The sequence below is a fragment of the Gracilinanus agilis genome, chromosome 2 (genome assembly GCF_016433145.1).
Source record: "Gracilinanus agilis isolate LMUSP501 chromosome 2, AgileGrace, whole genome shotgun sequence".
Taxonomy (NCBI): Eukaryota; Metazoa; Chordata; class Mammalia; order Didelphimorphia; family Didelphidae; genus Gracilinanus; species Gracilinanus agilis.
The window spans coordinates 626,816,698-626,835,054 of NC_058131.1; positions in this window are offsets into that span (position 1 = coordinate 626,816,698).

Sequence of the window (18,357 nt, forward strand, 5' to 3'; positions counted from 1 at the left end):
CAGCAGGAGACATTATCTCATTAATTCTGACAATATCCCTAGGAGATAGGTAGAGGTTATTATTAACCTCATTATATCAATGGAGAAACATGTTCCCAGGGAGCACTAGTGACTTATCCAAGGTCACATGGGGAAGCCAAAGAAATTGAAGTTCTGAAGCAGTCCCAGTTTTCTCATTCCCTGACAGTGCCTCTCACCTTTGACTCTCGTTCCCTATTTATAGAATCCTAGAACTGCTGAATTGTCATGCTGAAAGGGCCCATAGAGATAATTTAATATAGCTCCTCCATTGTACTAAGTAAGGGAACTAAAGACCAGGAAGGACTTCCCTGAGATCAGGCTTGTGAGTGGCTAAGATGGAACTGAATTTCACATCTTCTAAATCGCTGTCCAGCATTTTCTCTATTATATCATATGGGAATCACTGCCACATTAGTTTTGTGGTATACTCAAGACAAAAGGCTCTATTTCAAACCTCTCCAAATATTCAAAACCACTTATTAGTTGATATTTATGAATATCCACTTCTAGAAGCATACACACATACTCTTAGACAGACATCAGAGGCTCTCTAGTTACAATTTGGAGAAGTTTTCACGTAGTTCAGCAACTGATGATAGCTTGTATTTCTCCTTTTAAAAATGTCCTATTTGGGGGCAGCTAAGTGGCTCAGTGGATAGGGAGACAGACCTGGATGTGAGAGGTCCTGGGTTCAAATCTAGCCTCAGATACTTCCTAGCTGAGTGAGGCTGGGCAAGTCACTTAACCCTCATTTGCCCAGCCTTTCCTACTCTTCTGCCTTGGAATACATAGTATTGATTCTAAGACAGAGGGTAAAGGTTTAAAAAACAAAAACCTCTTATTCATGTTGACAATTCATTTATTGGGAATGGCTCTTGTTCTTATATACTCTGCTGGGTCAGTTTCCTATATAAATCTTGACTATCAGACCTTTGTCAGAAACTGTAGTTTCAGGATAACTAATCCTACATTCTGTGAAGAGTAGAGCTGAAGGAGATGACAAGGATTAAGCCCTTTGTTGCACATAGATCTCAGGTACCTACAGTGTTAGCTGCTGGGAAAGGTGGAAGAAGGGAAAAGAGGAAAGGGGTTTCTTTTCCTAAATTCTCTGGTCTTATCTTCTGCTCTTTTGTTTATTTTGCTAAGGAACATCTACACCTTGTTCTAGGTAATGGTGACTCAGTCAGGTGTGAAGTATCATTGAGCTTTTTCTAAGCAGAATTGACAAATGATGACCAGTCATTGTTGAGAGATTGACTTTCTCTCTGGATTCAGCCAGTGGTTGACCAATTTCCATTGCCTTACTTTTGCTCATTTACCCTAAGTGGTTTTTTTGTTTTGTTTTGTTTGTTTGTTTTTTTTTTTTTGGGGAAGATGCACTCTTACCTGAAGCCTATTAAAGTCTCCATTTAACAACAAACAGCTCAGAAGAGTCACAGACCATACAGAATATCCTGTCTGAACCCTCCATTTATAAACTACCCTATTATTTCTATAGTTTGTATCAGAACATAAGATCCCTGAGGGCAGAAATTGTTTTTGCTTTTATTTTGTATTCCTTACAATTAGTACTGGCACAATTGGCTGGCACAAATTATGTCCTTAATAATAACTTTTTTTTAAACCTTTACCTCCCACCATAGAATCTATACTATGTATTAGTTCCAAGGCAGAAGAGTGGGAAGGGCTAGACCATGGGGGTTAAGTGACTTTCCCAGGGTCACACAGCTAGGAAGTTTCTGAAGTCAGATTTGAACCAAGGACCTCCCATCTCTAAACCTGATTCTCAATCCACTAAACTACCCAGCTGCCCCCAACAAATACTTACTGATTGATTGATTGACATATTATCTTGAATTATTTCCCCTTTGATATTTGTGGGTTGTATTTTCTCTTTCTGCTCTGGACCTCTGATATAAGCAGTGAGGGTAACTATTGATATGAAGACACCCTTCACTAATACAGATTGCAACTCATTTATAACATAAAGTTTTAGAAAGTTAGCTGCCTGGAGGTACAAAGAGGTTAAATGACTTGTCCATAGTCACACAGTTAGGGCAAGATTTGAATCTGCATAGCAATTAATGTTTACACATGCATTATCTCCTTTGAACCTTACAACAACCCTGTGAGATAGGTCCTCTCATTATGCCCATTTTACAGATGGGAATAGTTTCATAGTCATGCCTGGCTCATTGATACTTCCATGCCATTATATACCCCTGAAATGCTTTCCCTCTTCTATTTCCACTTTGAATCTTATTCATCCAGTGCAAAATACAAACTCTTCACCTTGACATTTCAAACTCTCTGCAATCGGGGCTAAACCTACGTTTCCAAACATTTTACATTTATTCTCCATACACCCTACATTCAAGTCAAATTAAGCTCTTTGAAGGTAGGGACTGATTTGTTTGCTTATAGTTTTATACCCAGAACCTCATAGTAAGCATGGAAATGCTGTCTGTCTCTACCTACCTACTGTATAATTAGATTTTGCTCCCCAGGACTCTCCCAGCATTCCATGTTCCTTCTCATTTTACTTGCTAATGTATCTCTTTTCCCCTGATTGTGGAGGTGAGGTGAAGTGAGAGGCAGTAGAGTTTTACTCAAGTTTTACTTTTATTTTGTTTTTCTTTTACTTCAAATGATTATTAATAAATCTTACAAAATATAATACTTGGAGTTAATGGCTATTAATTTAAATCTTACACTACCTGTCTGTCTGTTGATCTTTCTCTCTCTCTTTGACTGTCTGTCTCTGTCTCTGTCGATCTATCAGTCTGTCTATCTGTGTATCTGTCTATCAGTGTATTTATCTGTCTGTCTATCTATTTGTCTATCTATCTATCTGTCCATTTTTCTATCAATTGATCTATCAGTCTGTATATCTGTATCTGTCTGTCTGTCTATCTGTGTATCTATTAGTCTATTTATCTATTTATCTATTTTCTATCTATCTATCTATCTATCTATCTATCTATCTATCTATCTATCTCTTTCCACATCTTTCTCTATTATCTACCAGCTATATCTATCTCTATGTATTTAGATAACTATATCTCTATGCACCAATCTCTATTTATCTATCTATCAGCCTGTCTGCTTTCCTCCTTATCTCTTTACTTATCTAAATCTCTACCAACTTGGGAGGCAATTCAGTATCATAGTGGATAGGGTGTTGACTCAGAGTTAGGAAAACTAAAGTTCAAATCTTGTGTCAGATGTATTCCATCTATGTGATCCTGGAAAAAACCTTTCAACCTCAGTTTCCTTATTTGTAAAATGGGGCTAATAATAGCACCTATTTCACAGGCTCTTATGAGGAACAAATGAGATAGCCAATGTAAAGCCCTTGGCAGACCATAAAATGCCATAAAATTTTGACTTAGCTATCATTCCTGTATTATAGGATTTTAGCATTGCCATGTTGGCTTAGGGCAAACCTGTCAGTTGCCCTGGATGGAATGTTGAGTAGTGCATGAGCCACTTGGCAGATACCAACTGGCAGTTGAGGTGAGAGTATAAAAATCCCTGGAAACCCAGGGCTGGGTTCTTCCCGACCTGACTTCATCCTGACCACTAATCTACCCTTCCCCTACTCCTGGTGCCCTTTTCTCTCTTAATATAGTAGCCATTACACAACCAAGGCATTCTGTCTCATTTCCTTGCTATCATGTGGACTGCTTTCCATATCTTACATGTTCTCTTTCCTCACTTGTGTACATGCTGTGTCTCTATAGTAGAATGTTAGCTGTTTGAAAGTAGTAATTGTTTTATTTTGTCTCTTGAGCTCCTAGCATATTGCCCTGTATACAGGATCGTAGGATCTTAGATTTAGAGCTGAAAGGGCCATGGAGGTCCCCTAATGGTTCTTCTTTTACAGATTAGGAAACTGAAGGTCAGGAAGGTTAAATGACATAAAAGGTGCTTAATTAATGTTTGTTAAATTGAATTTGCCCTTCTATTTCATATTGGCTTTGCTGATAAAAAAATCATTAGCTTTAAAATTGACCCATACAGATGGTTCATCTATTTTCACTTGTTCCCTTAATTGACATTTCTTCTTTATTTATCATTCATCTCCCCTAGACAAATCCCAGATCTGTGATATCCGAAGTTATAAAGCATCTTTGTTGGACCTTTAAAGGAATCATTGTTGGAACAGGGCATTAGAATTCCCTGTTACTCAATACATGAGGTTTACATATTCCCTCTCTGTCTCACTGAGGATTTTATATCATGGTAGTTTGAAGGATAGACTACAAAGTAAATTCTTTACTTACATTCTTCTCTTAAAAATATTCAATATTTGTATAATTAAAGCAAACTCTTCCTGGAAAAGATGACAGCTTGAATCATCTAAAATGTACCTGTAAAGTAAGGCTGTCAGAATGCCATTCCTCTTTGGAGTCATTTTCTTAACGGCTTCTTTTCCCCATTCTCGATTTCTTGTAATCTTTGAAGGTTATGTCATGGTTGACTTCAAATCACTTTGAAAATTATTATGGCTGCCTTCAAATGTATATTCTTAGGGGCAAGGAGCCAGCTCGATCTCCTCTAGGCCAGATAGCCCAAGTCTAACATACCTTACCCAGCATTTATTGTATTTCCACAAAAATTTTGAATCATGCTTCCTAAAGGACTAGCAGGACCCAATAAGACCCAATCCTGATCCTAAAGGAACAGTCCGACTCGAGACTTGGAAGTATGAGAGTGAGAAAGAAAAAAATTCTTCCTAAATTTTTGTAATTTTTACCCAAATGAGAATTGAACTTTATTAAATACTTTCATCTGTTAGCACAATCCCATGATTTTGTTATTTACATAATTTGTTGTGGTCAAAATCATTTCTCCAAATAAATGCCGGATAATAATGATAACATAATCTTGTATATTACATCTTGTATACTATGACTATATTTTCCCTCATGGAGGAGGTATGTTTTTCTGAAAACATGAATCTGAAATGATAAATCCATCCAGAGAAAACCTGGGCTGTATGTCTGTCTTATATAGTGAATATTCTTAGAATCTTTCTTAGGCTAGAGCAAAGGGCAAGCCAGAGATTTAAGTGCAGATTTAAAAAAAAGAGTTAAACAGATTCCTAGGTCAAGCAACCATAGGTAGACTAATAGGAACTTCTTCTCTGGTGGTATAATGGATAAGGCGCTAGGCTTATATATATAGTCAAGAAACCTGGGTTCTGATTCTAATTCTGACACTTATTAGCAGTGTGACTCTAGGTTAGTCACTTCACTGAGTCTACTAAGACATGGAGATCTACATGGAGGGAGCCCCTTGTAGAGAGCTCTCCATGCTGACCAGATCAAAAATAATTACTTCTTCCCAGAGGCTGGGGAGGGAGTAGCAGTGACTCATTTTTTGCTTTTGACTTGACACATTGAAAATTTCATGAACTCATTATACAGAAGTCTCTTGGCCTTCAGAGAGGCTAGGCAGGTAGCTATAACTTGTGTCTTAGAAGTATCTGGCTTCATAATGACTCTTTATCTCAAGACCTTTTTTTGGTTTGTTCTTCCAGCTTTAATTCCTGATTCGTGTAAAGGTTAGATTTTGGTATTTCCAGAAGGATTACCAGGGTCTTCTATGATCCTAATCTTTATTATCTAGGGTCCTGCTGCTGTGTTTTCTCAGTATTTTATGGTGTGCTCTTTAAAGATCTCATGGGAGATTTCATGGCCTCATGGGAAGCCAAGTAGCTGAAACTTTCAGTGGACCCTAAGCAATCTGATACAGGGTAAAGTATGCTCTCTGCCCTTCTGGTGTGAGCTTTTCAGGCCCTCCTCCCACCACTTTGGGTCTGGGCCAAACATCTGCAGACTGGCCTCTGGTTGGAACTCCAAAAAATAGTTGCTGGCATCAGCTGCTGTGAGCTAGCTGGAACTCTCTGCAGGTTCAGAGATATAGGAATGTAGGCTTCCTCTTAGGCAGCAGCCCATGCTCTGGTCCCTTATCCATGGCCTGAGTCTTACATCCTTCTCTGAGGTCAGAACCACAGAAATATAGATCTACTTCTGGTCACTTGCTTCTCAGATATATGGTCAGATATATCATGCTTGTCAGATCTATTTTCTAGCCCATGATTTCAGGCTGGAAAAACAATCACCATGTTTCTCTTTGTCTTTTTTTGAGCAATACTCAGTTTGGTACCCCTCCTCAATCTTTGTTGAAGTAATTGTGGGAAAGATCTGGTTTGTACTGCTTACTCTATCTTTGGCACTATCTTTACCAGACCCTCTAGCCACTTTCAACTTGTCTTTGAAGCTATAACTTCAAATTGATGCACTAATTTTCCACTATATCAAGATATCATCCCACATTGTTATTGGTCCTCCTCAAAATGAAGGATAAACAACAATGTTAAGAAAGAGGCAGTAAATACTCTACTTGGGCCAAAGGGCACCAAGAAAGATGAGGATGCATTAGATAAAAAATTAGATTAATAATAGATTAATTAATTAAATAATAATTCGATTATCATGAGGGCAGAAACTCAAAATTAGCTCATCTTAAAGAGGATGGAATAATGACAAGATTAGTTATTAGTCGACATTTATTTATTCTTTAAGTTTTGAAAAGTATTTTAGCAACATCATCTCATTTGAGCCTCACCACAATCATGTGAAGGAGGCTTGATAGTGTGTAAATGGAATTAATTTTATTTCTTACAATAGTATCATTATCTTCCTTTTAAAGATAAAGAAACTGAGGCTCAAAGGGGCTATAAGACACAGCTATGGCCCCAGAACTAATAAGTATACGGAACATTTCTGAATCCACCATAAAACAATTATTCAATCTCCTTTCCCCTTTCTCTTCTATCTTAATTTCCTGATAGTTATATCTTCCACACAGTCCTCTTTCCCTTCTTTAGCTCTTAAAGTAGAAACGTTGGGAACTTTCAAGTGCTTTCTAACTGAGCATTGGAGAAGAGAGATTGCACAGTGGATATGGTGCCAGGACTGAATTCAGGAAGATTTATCTACACTAGTTCAAATCTAGCCTCAGACACTTCCTAGCTGTGTTGACTCTAGGCAAGTCATTTACCTCTATTTGTCTCAGTTTTCTTATCCATAAAATGAGTTGGAGAAGGAAATGGCAAACTACTCCAGTAATTTTGCCAAGAAAACCTGAAATGGGGTTATGAAGAGTTGGACATGACTGAAAAAACAACTGAACAACAAAGAATTTCATTGAGCATATAAAGCATTAACAGGTAGTTTCAAACTTCTTAACCTAAACTGGATTTTTCCACACTGTCACATGTTGGATAGGATTCTAAAAGAAAAAAAAGGTAATCCATAATCTAGGAAGAACAAAAATCAGATGGAACTTAAATTTTAACCCTGATTCCTCACATTCAGTGGACCAAGCCCATGTCTAAAAGTAACTCATGTACTGTTCATTGCCCTCACTGCTGCTTTTACTATTTTTAGTTTAGTAGGAAAGTAAAGGTGTCCCAGATTATCTGGTAAAATTTCCAATTCATCCCACAAGATTTCCTATGCCCTGTTTTAGGGCTCTGATCAAACAGCAAGGATTATTTGCAGGCTTATTGTTTTTTCTGAATCCTGAATTATTATCTGAAGGAATTCACAGTTCTAGACAGGGTTAGAAGACATTAAGGACCATAGAAATGCTAACAACTCCATTTGCCAAGAGTCACCTGAAGCCCAGAGAAATGACATGACTTAGCCAAGGTCACATTAAAGAGTTTCTGGCCAGAATAGTTAGTGCTTAGGCTCAGGCATTACCCTAAATTTTGAGGTTCTTCCCATTTCCTTGTGGTGCCCTAGGTTTTTGTAAATAACTTTGGAGTAACAGGAGGTAAGTTCAAATTCTAGGACTGCCACTTATTACCTGTGTGACCTTGGTTGGTCTAGCAACTTCCTCTCTGGGCCTCTAAGATTCTTCCCCTCAGCTCAAAATCTGTCATTCTCTGAGAGTCTCAGCTGCTGTGTGGAAAGTGCTAATTTGTCTTGAGCATATACTTGTGTCCAGCTGGGAGATATCACTGAACACATGAAATACTTGGTAGGGCGTTATAGTGTTCATTGCCATCACAGGCCATCCTTTATCCTCTGGGTTCCCAGGAAAGGTTAGAAATGGTTTTCATTTTCTGAATACTCTTCACAGAGCTGCCCTTCATTGATTTAGCCTTCAAGCTAGGACATCTACCCCTGGGGGAAAAGCCTAGAATGACTCTGAATGAAATATACTCCTTCACTTCAAGTTGATTTTAGGACTACTTCTCTGAGAATATCTGAGAGCTAGAGAGCTATGTCTTTTAATTATCCATGAATTAGAATTGAATAATTAGCAAATTTAAGAAAGAAGGGTGGAACTGATGGAGCCATCCTCCTGGTATTGGGCTGCCCCTCTGTGTTGTTATTCAATCACGTCTGACCATTTGTGAACTCCTGGACCTTACTGTCCATTGGGTTTTCTTGGCAAAGATACGGAAATGGTCTGCCATTTTCTTTTTTCAGTGTTCCCTTAATTCATTTCCCCTTCTTCATTGCCCCCAGTTATCATTATCATCCCTTGACAATCATCCTGCCACCTTTATTTAGGTGCCCCCCTAATAACTGTCCTCCTCAGAAGAAAATAGGAAAGACTTTTAAATCTGGAAGAATTTGTTTGTTTGGGTGGAGAGATGACAGATGTCTGTGTGTGGCTTTTGAAGATTAATTGAGGGTTGCAAATTCAGATGTCTTCGCCATTCACTTGTAGTCCTCCAAATTAAGTTAATTGGCTTGAGCTGTAATTAGTAAGCAGTAGGCATTGTTCTTGTTTTCAAGGAGGCATTCTGGTATGGTAGTGCAGAATGACTGGTGTGTGGTCTTGGGATCCGAAGAACTGCCTTTGTATTTCAGCCTTGATGTTTTCTAACTCTATGTTCTTGAGTAAATTATTTGACCTCTGCCTCAGTTTCTTCTTCTGTAAAATGAAGATTATATTTTCATTCTTTATATTTCAAATGATGTTTTCATTCATAATAATATTTTCATTATCTTACAAGGTTGTTATGGGAGAAGGATTTATGATCTCCTCTCCACTAAATGTTAATGCCTTTCCCTATGAATGCCATGTATTTAATGAGCTTGTATTTATTTGTATATATTCTCTTTATATTTACTCTGTATATACTTATATATTTATTAGTCTCCCACAATAGAACAGAAGGACCTGGAGAAGAGAGCTTGTTTCCCTCTTGGTACTTATATCACCAGCACTTGGCATGGTGCCTGGCACATTGTAATTACTTAATTAATGCTTACTGATTGAGATCTAGCTTCACCTAAGAAAGACAGCTCCAGCACTAGCTTGGCCTTTATAGTGAGGCAGTGAGTAGAGTTCTATTCCCAGAATTTGTAAGAGCTGGGTTCAAATCCAATCACTGACATTTACTAGCTATGTGACTCTTGGTAAGTTATTTCCCTCTCTCTGAATCTGTTTCCTCTTGTGTAAAATGGGGAATACAATGCCTTTCATTCCTCATTCTCACAGGGTTGTTGTGAGGCTCAAAGGGGAACCTAAATGAGAAGCCTTTATTTGAGCATTTTAAAGTGCCTGGCTGTATAAATGCCAGCTCTGATGATTTAATCCTTTACAGATGCCATTGAGGGTTTTTATAAAACATGCACTGAGGTGATAGAAAAACTAAACCAGCTGCCAAAATAATATTGCTGACAATGGCCACTTCAGAAACATTTGTCTATACTGCAGTCGGAAGCTCCCAAATGTGGGTGGTTACAGTTTTCAGGGTTTTGTGTGTGTGTTTTTTTTAAAGGAGATTTTCACTTGCAAAGACAGGCGACAATAATACTGATTATTATGATCTTGGGAGCCTCTACCACCTTCCGTTCATTGGGACTATTTGCCTCTGGAGGAAGGAAAAGATTGAGAATTTGATTAACATCCTGGCATTTTCTTTATTTTGTATTCCAATATGATGAACTTCTTTCCTACCCACACCCTCCTTAGGTCACATCAAAAGGATGGGGGGGAGTAGGGAGGAGAAGGATAGTTTCTGGGTTTTCAATTTTCTACCAAAAAGGGAAAAAAATGCCAGCACATTTTGTTCTGCTCTAATTAGTAGGAGAGCTAGCGCATGAGTCGGAGAGCAGACAGATGCTTTGAAGGAAGAGCAATACAGATTTTCATTCATCTTCTGTGGCCCAGGATTCGTGTCTGGGTGGGAAGTAATGGTTGGGGAAGATGAGCAGCCACAAGGCTTCTAAGCCGCTTAAACTGACTTTTCCACAGGGCAAGATGAGGTCAACAGGAAAAAAAAAACAAAACCCCAAACCCTGCTTTCCACAGTCTCCCACTGCCTTCTTGTCTCTCTGGCAGTAGCTGCCAGATTGGCCTTTTAATTGGAATTCACAAATTCAGAACTTTCCTTCTGATGTCATGGAGGAGCTGAATTGTAAAGACATTAAGTGTGGAAGCACTTGGATTAAATTTGGCTAAAACTTCTCCAGAAGAAACCAGGACAAAAATTTAAAAAAAAAACAACCAACAACTAGGGACCAATGGAGCTAATGACGATATTAATAGTGGGCATTTTAACAGCATTCTAAGGTTTATAAAACATTTTACTTACATCTATTTGTGTGGTATATTGGAAATGACACTGGGATCCAAGGACGTAAATACTATTCTTATTCTTATTCACACCTTCTGATTCAAAGCCCAGGTCTCTCTGCTACCCTACCTTCTATCTCTCTTCATGCTCCTCCCAATGTTCTAGCTCACATTCTACACCAAACACTCGGTGTGAATTGGTCTTTTATTGTAAACATCCTTAAGATACATGAACTGTTGTGAGCACCTCAGGGTAGATTTTAATTAAAAACGGTAATATTTATGATTTGCCTCTCTCAAGGAGTGGATGTATCAATTTGGGGACCAGCTCAAGGCTGAGATGATTTAGGAGAGTGGTGTGCCTGAGCAATAAAGAATTCCCTTTGAAAGCTAGGAAGAACATATCAAAAGCCACATTAAAAAGTGTCTGGCTGCAGCCAAGCATTAACAAATTCAGTAGATTTCAGAACATTTTACGTAAATTAGGTGGAAAAATTATAAGGGAAGAGAAGTAGTCCAATCCCAGAGAGGACCAAATGTATAAGGACAAGGTTATTTCTTTAAAAGATTGTTGTTGTTTTAACAAGAGAAGGAAAATAGCAGGAAATAAGTAAACTGTAAGTGATGGATCACAGTTAGGAATGTTTTCCCTCCTCACCTCTGCCTCTAAAACTCAACTTAAACTTGAGTCCTTTCTTGTTTTTCCCAAGCTGCTAGTGCATTCATCTTCAAAGACTGCCTTTGCATTTATTGTACATTTAGCTACAGATGCACATTTTGGGTCCTCCATAGAATCTAAGCTCTTTGAGGGCAGCGATTCTTGCTTTTTGTCTCTGTGTTAGAAGCACCAAGCACAGAGAATGGTAGATAGTGATGTGTGCTGGTTGATTCTCAGAAGGGAACATACTAAAAATGTTGCATAAGTTATAGGGATGCAGAATGACAAGATTTAAGGAATGACATTTAAGGGTTTAGGGAATAGACACAGAACTCAGATTCACAGGGAACTTATAGTATATTGCTATCCAAGCAAAGACCACATTAAGGGTACATAAGCCATTTTCTAAGTTACCCAGGTTTCTTTTGTCCTGATTTTCGGACAGGCCATGACATGTATGAATTGTAACAAGAAGTTGAACAGTACTTCTAGGACTGCCAACCGAACATGAGTGCTCTCTGCTAATGAGAGATGCATATTCTATAAAGTGGAGATAATAAATAGCACCTAATCATGGGGTTATTGTGAGGATTAAAAGAGTTAAAATATATAAAGTGTTTTGTAAACTTCAAAGAATTGTAGAAACACTACTGTTGCTACGTCTATTCTTTTATACTTTAGTCAAACGAGGAGAGACTATTTCCAGGTCTTCTATAGGAAATACAGTGATTTTGGTTAGGAGATGGTATAGATGATGTGAAGATAGGCCAAAGGTTGAAAGCTTTTCTGTTTTTCTCCTGAGTTGCTCTGCATGGAAACCAGGTGCTTCAAGGGATTTAAAAAGACTCTCCATCCCATCTTCTTCTACAGTTTTTGTAGTTTTGCTAAGTAGAGTCCCTGGAATGATTGAGAGAGGATTCTGGTCAGGGAGACAGGATTATGACAGAAATTTAAAGGAATTTATATGTGTAACTCAAAGAAGTGTTTAGACTAAGATAGTCCTGATGGGTAGCTAGAGGAAAGGAGTTCAAAAGCCAGACTTTAAAAGGTGTAAGGGCTTGTGTAGTTAGCCCATTAGGTGGGGGTTGAATCACGAATTAAAGATAGCTCTCTAAATTAAAGAGATTTTCCCTTAGGAGGAAGAAGTTACATTAGACCTGAAGGTCAGCTGGTGGCAGCAGAGAACACTTGCAGTAAGGAAGTTATTTCTATAGATACACCAAGATGGTGGGAGAGAGTAGCAGCTCTGTGTAGGAGCTGCAGGATGACTTATGAGTGGCAGATGGAAACAGAGAGCAGCATCTCCTCAGTGGAGATGCCCTCCAGAAAGTGGTAGCGGCTCCCTTGACATATCTGGCAGAGGACAGACATTTATATCACCAGAGAATATCACAAGTTCTGGAGCAGCTAAGTTGTCAGGTGTACCAGCCATGAATGTTCCTTGGTGATAAATATTCTGTATGCATGTGATTTGATCAGATTATTGTAGGCACTTAATATATTTGCTGACTTGACCTTACATGTTTGATCTGGTCATGGGCATCCCCTGTATATGTGCCCCCTTTTGCATTGTTGTTATGGAAACCATGGGAAAATGTATCTCATTGTGTAGGAGGAAACCATTTATGCAACTTACTTTGTTCTAGGGTTTGGTTAAATGTATCTCTCTTTTTTCAAGCCCTTACCTTCTGTTTTAGAACAGCTACTAAATATCAGTTCTAAGGCAGAAAAGCAGTAAGGGCTGGGCAACTGGGTTAAGTGACTTGCCCAGGGTCACATAGCTAGAAAGTATCTGACCTCAAATTTGAACCAGGACCCCTTCTCTCCAGGTCTGATTCTCCATCCATTGAGTCACCTAGCTGCCCCTTGATTAAATGTCTTTTGCTTTGAACTAATAGATCTTCTGGTCACCCAAGGAAAACAAACTCATTGGTGGAGGCTTAGGACTAATAGTTTTGAGGAGCTGCTTCCCTATAAAGTTCTCTGAATCTGCAGTAGTCTTCACATATGAGGGTGACTTCAAGTGCTATAAAACATGACACCAGATACCTTAGGCTATTTTATTAAGAAATAGGCCAGATAGGAGGGCAAGCTCAGGCTGGTTCTATTTTTTTCTCTATGTCTATGGGTTTACCAGTCACTCTGGCTGTTTCTATGGGTGGAGACAAGGAGACAAGTTTACTGGACAGTCTCAGTGGTTTAGTAGGAAAAGCACAGAACCAGATGCCAAGCAATCAAGGCTCTAGTCCAGGCTTCTACCACTACCTAACTGTGTGACGTTGGTCCTCTAGCCACCTCTTTAGGCTTTAGTTTTGTCCGTGGTTTAGATAGGATTAAAATAGAATTAGATGAAATCCATGATATTTACAAGCCTCAGATTCTATGTTTTTCCAAATGAAATGTGGCAATAGATTTCATAACTGGCATCAAGAAAACAACAATGAGCCATTTCTTGTTTATTCAGAATGCTGTAAGATTCAAGAACAGTAATGGTGTCAAACAAGAAAATGGATTTCTATAAAGAGAAGGAAGGCCTTGACTGCTTAACTCCTGAAGGAAAAATAGAAATATTATTGTGTTGAGGACCCCCAGATCATTCCACTATATGTGCTGAATTTATGAAAATCAGTATTGAATTAGAAATATTGACCAGCCAGCACTTGTTAAGTGCCTACTATATGTCAGGCACTGTGCAGGACATGGAGGAAATAAAAAAGGCAGAAGTGTAGAAGTCCTTGCCCTCAGGGAACTCATATAGGGAAAGATAATAGATACATGGTGTTTTGGAAGGGGAGGGCAGTAGCCTTTGGGAGCTTGGGAAAGGCCTCTTGAAGAAGATGGCTTGATCTAAATCTTGATGAAGACTGGGATTCTGAAGGGTGGGGGTGAGGAGGGAGCACATTCCAAGCATGGAGATGGGAAATCTTGTTATTTTTTGAGGAAATGTAAGAAGACCAATTGTTTGGACCATAAAGTGCATGAAGTATGTGAAGAAGAATTAAGACTGGAGAAGGGAGTTTGGGACCACATTCCAAAGGATTTTAAATCCTAGAAGTAATAATAATAGACTGGTAATATTAATAGACTAGAGTCTTTTGAGAGGGTAGTGATTAAATCTGTACTTCAGGAAAACATAATTTCTCTTTACCCTTTGAGATGCAGGAAGGGTAGCTAAAAACCATCCTGACTGCAGAGAGGGAAAAAATATTAGGTCTATGCCTTTCCCCCCTTATCCTTCCATATCCCATGTCTTCATTTCCTTTTGATCTAGGCTACTCCAAAGATGATGACCTTGTAGTCCTTATAACTTTCACACTCTGTGTAAGCTCCATGCATTTGCGCAATTATCCAAGCTAAAGACTTTGGACTTTGACTTTCCGTTATCTTGCAGAGTCAATTAGTTGCCAAATGCTATCATTATTTTCTTCCTAATTTCTCTTATATCCTTTCTTTCCTCTTATTCCTCCCCCATCTTAAAGTTAGACCCTTTCCCACCTCACACTTGAACTGCAACACAGTCCTGAAGGTTATCCTAGAACATGTTGCCAGATTGAGTTTACTAAAACATTAATTTGTTATATCACCAGCCTGCTCAAAATTCCTTAGTGGTTCCCCATTGCCTACTAGATAAAACTCTAGTCTTCCTTCCTTCCTTCCTTCCTTCCTTCCTTCCTTCCTTCCTTCCTTTTTTTCTTTCTTAAAAAAATTAGTACAAGAGAGTCTCTATTTCAATCTCAAGAAAATGTAGCAAATTCAAGGACTCATGGGAGCCCATAAACAATAAATAAAACACATAAAGGATGCTGAGTAGTCCCTAAATAGCCAATATAATCTTCCTAACAATTGAGTAACTCCTATCTCTCTTCAGTATCTAAAAGTTTTTCATACCAATAGCAACATCCAGTGATTTTTGACTCTCTTAGAAACGCAATGCTCTAAGAGTTGCTAGGTAGTCTGTCCCCTTTCCTGTTTGTCTCAAATATTTGACTAATTCATGATGTTAGCAGAGCGCAAGGTCCAGTTTCCTTGCTCCTCTGTGGTGGCTGGTTTTAAGATCTTTTTCTTAGTCTGGATTTCAAGAGTCTCCACAATCTAGCCCCAAACCATCTTTCCAATTTTGTTTCCTCTTACTGTACTCCCCTGTAAGCAACTCTCTATTCCAGCCAGGATGATCTACCTCTTATCTTTGTTCTTGCCATTGCCTACACCTGGCATACCTTCTCCTTCCTCTTCAGTTAATATTTAAATTCTCAAATATTTCTTTCAAGGACCAGGCAATATCTCACCTCTATAAAACCCCTACTGACCCAACTCCAGCCTACAGTAATCTTACCCACCTCTGAATCTCTGCAGAACCGAAGAGCTATAGCACTTAATGCCAATTAGCATTTATTATCTCACATGGTAAATTAACTAATTATGACAGAATGGCAACAGAAAGAAAAGAACTTGGGTAGGTTTAGGACTGGGTGCACAGTAACCAGATTAGACTCATGGAAATATTTTGACTTAGTTTTTCATGAGAATGTTTTTTCTCCTTAAATCTCTTCCAGTACTTCCTAGCCCAGTACTTCACACATAGCAGAAGCTTATTAAATATTTGATTATTTCTAATCCAACAACCACTTAGAGGGATGTCTAACTGAAGACTTCACCTGGAGGAATGGGCAGATGAGAACAATTTGTTCCAATGGCCATGAAGGCAGCTGAAGCAAATACTGTGAAATATGTAGAGCTTGGTCAGACATCAAATCTGTCAAGGTCACCCACAGCAGCCCAGGTCATTGCAAATTATCCTGATTTTTGTCCTGCCAATGGACATAGATGACTCTTGGAGAGAGAGTGATGGTTTTGTGCAACTCTGCCTCACTTAACCCCAACTCACTAACAAGTCAAAACATCATCTCCTCATCTTGTTGGCCCTCTTAGAAAACAAAGAATTACTACCAACAAGAAATGAACCCCAAAAAAACTTTTTTTCTGAGCACTGGAAATAAAAAGACAATAAAAAACTGTCTCATATAGAAAGGAATTTACTTTCTATAGTAGGAGCAAGATACAATATGTAAACAGTTGAATATATGCAGGATTTTTTATAGAAAAGGAAGAGAGGATTTATTAATAATTGGAATGACCAGAAAAGCTTACCATAGAAGTTTTAAATGAGCTGAGCCTTGAAAAAAGATAATGATTTTAAGTTGTTAAGGTGAGGGACTGTCTTCCAAAACAGGGGCAAACTATACAAAGGTATTGAGGTGGGAAATAGGATGCTGAATCTGGAAGGAAAAATTAGGCCAGTTTGGCCAGAAAGTAAAGAATGGGAAGGAGAGTAATGTGAATTGACCTGGAAAGGAAAGTTGAAACCATCATGGAAAGGTCTTAAATGCTCAGCTTAAGAGTTTTAATTTTGTTCTAAAACAGGGATTCTTAACTGGCTTGTTTAATATTTTGATAACTGTATTTCAACATAATTGGTTTGCTTTGTAATTTTATATCTTTTATACATTGGAAAATATTATTCTGAGAAGGGTTTATAGACTTCACTGGATTAATGAAAGCTGTGACATACAACAAAGGTTAAGAAGCTCTGTTCTAAAGGCAATAGATTCTTAAAGGTTTTATAGTAAGAGAGTGATAAGGTCAGATTTTTGTTTTGAGAAAATATGTTGGCAGTTTGGAGCGTGGATTGGAGAAGGGAGAGACCAGGAACTAGGAGTTCCGGTAGAAGGCTGCCAGCATTAAAGGTGAGGAGGGCCCAAGATAGGGTGTCGGCTTTGGAAGAGGAAAAATTTGAGAGTATTACGGAAGTAGAATAACCAATTTTTGGCAACCTCTTGATTGACAGCTATTCCAATGATATTTACTTCTCAGAGCTAACCAATATACCATACTCAGAGTCAGGATCTCCTGCAATTATGTAGAATTACACAATACAATTATTATTACAATAATTACAAAAATAAATGTTATAATTACAGTAGAAGTCTGAACATCTTTTGCACAAGAGGAAAATGGGATTTGGTGCTTGCTAAAACATGAATACTCATAAAGATTTTTTTTCCTTTCTCCCCTCCCTCCTTTCCTCTTCCTCTTCCTTCTTTCAGAGAATTTCAGATTTAGAAGGCACCTTTGAGATCATCTAACATTCTCATTTTAGAGATAAGGTAACCAGAGATGCAAAGTCCTTGGTCAATCAAAGTTCCGTACCTTGGAACAGAGCTCAATTCTGTCAAACCAACTAAGTGACTCCTGTGTATTAGATACTGCATTGCATAGGAGAATAGAGAAAAAATTCAAGATCCCTGCCATTGTTGTTCTTAGCGAACAATTCTCGGTTTGGTTGAGGAGGCAGAACAATGCATTTATGAATTAGTTTAGTGATAGAGGCAAACAGTGAATACCTTAGAGTGTTGCAAGGGGCTTAGAAATAGAACCCCTAATTGAACAAGATTTGCTATCGGGGGGTTGGGGAAGGAAGAGGTGCTTCTTAAAAAAACCAATTCAGCATATTTATTCCTAAAAAGTAAATTCATGTTTTCTTTTCTTTTTTTCAATGTTCCTTATGCTTGCATGTGACATATATTTTTAGGATCTGCTGTTGACAAGTGTATTTTTGTGTGGCTGAGTGGGAGAGTGGTAAAAGGTTTGTGCTGCTGCATACACACGAAAATCAAGGGTTCACAACTGAATAAAAATTCCCCGTTGTCGAATCTCTGTCATGAAAGGTTTCTGCAAAACCACCCAGAGATGTGCTCTTAACTCATAACTTCTGTGGACATTCCCAGGTGAATGACTAGTTCCAGGTATTGTTAAAATATCTTCAATGACCACTTCCAGTAGAATACAAAAATAATTGACTGTGCCAAGCCTTAGCACAGGGGATTGAGAGAAATTCAAAAAGGGTCCACACCAGAAAGATACTTAAACAGTAGCAGAAAACAGTATGATTGAACATTATTGTGTGTGTGCAGCAGATGGCTGACCACTAGGTGGGCTCCCTTTGAGTGTCCAGCCTAATTGGTTTCTTCAGAGTGGTTTTTTTTCCTGGACTGGATGACTTTGAT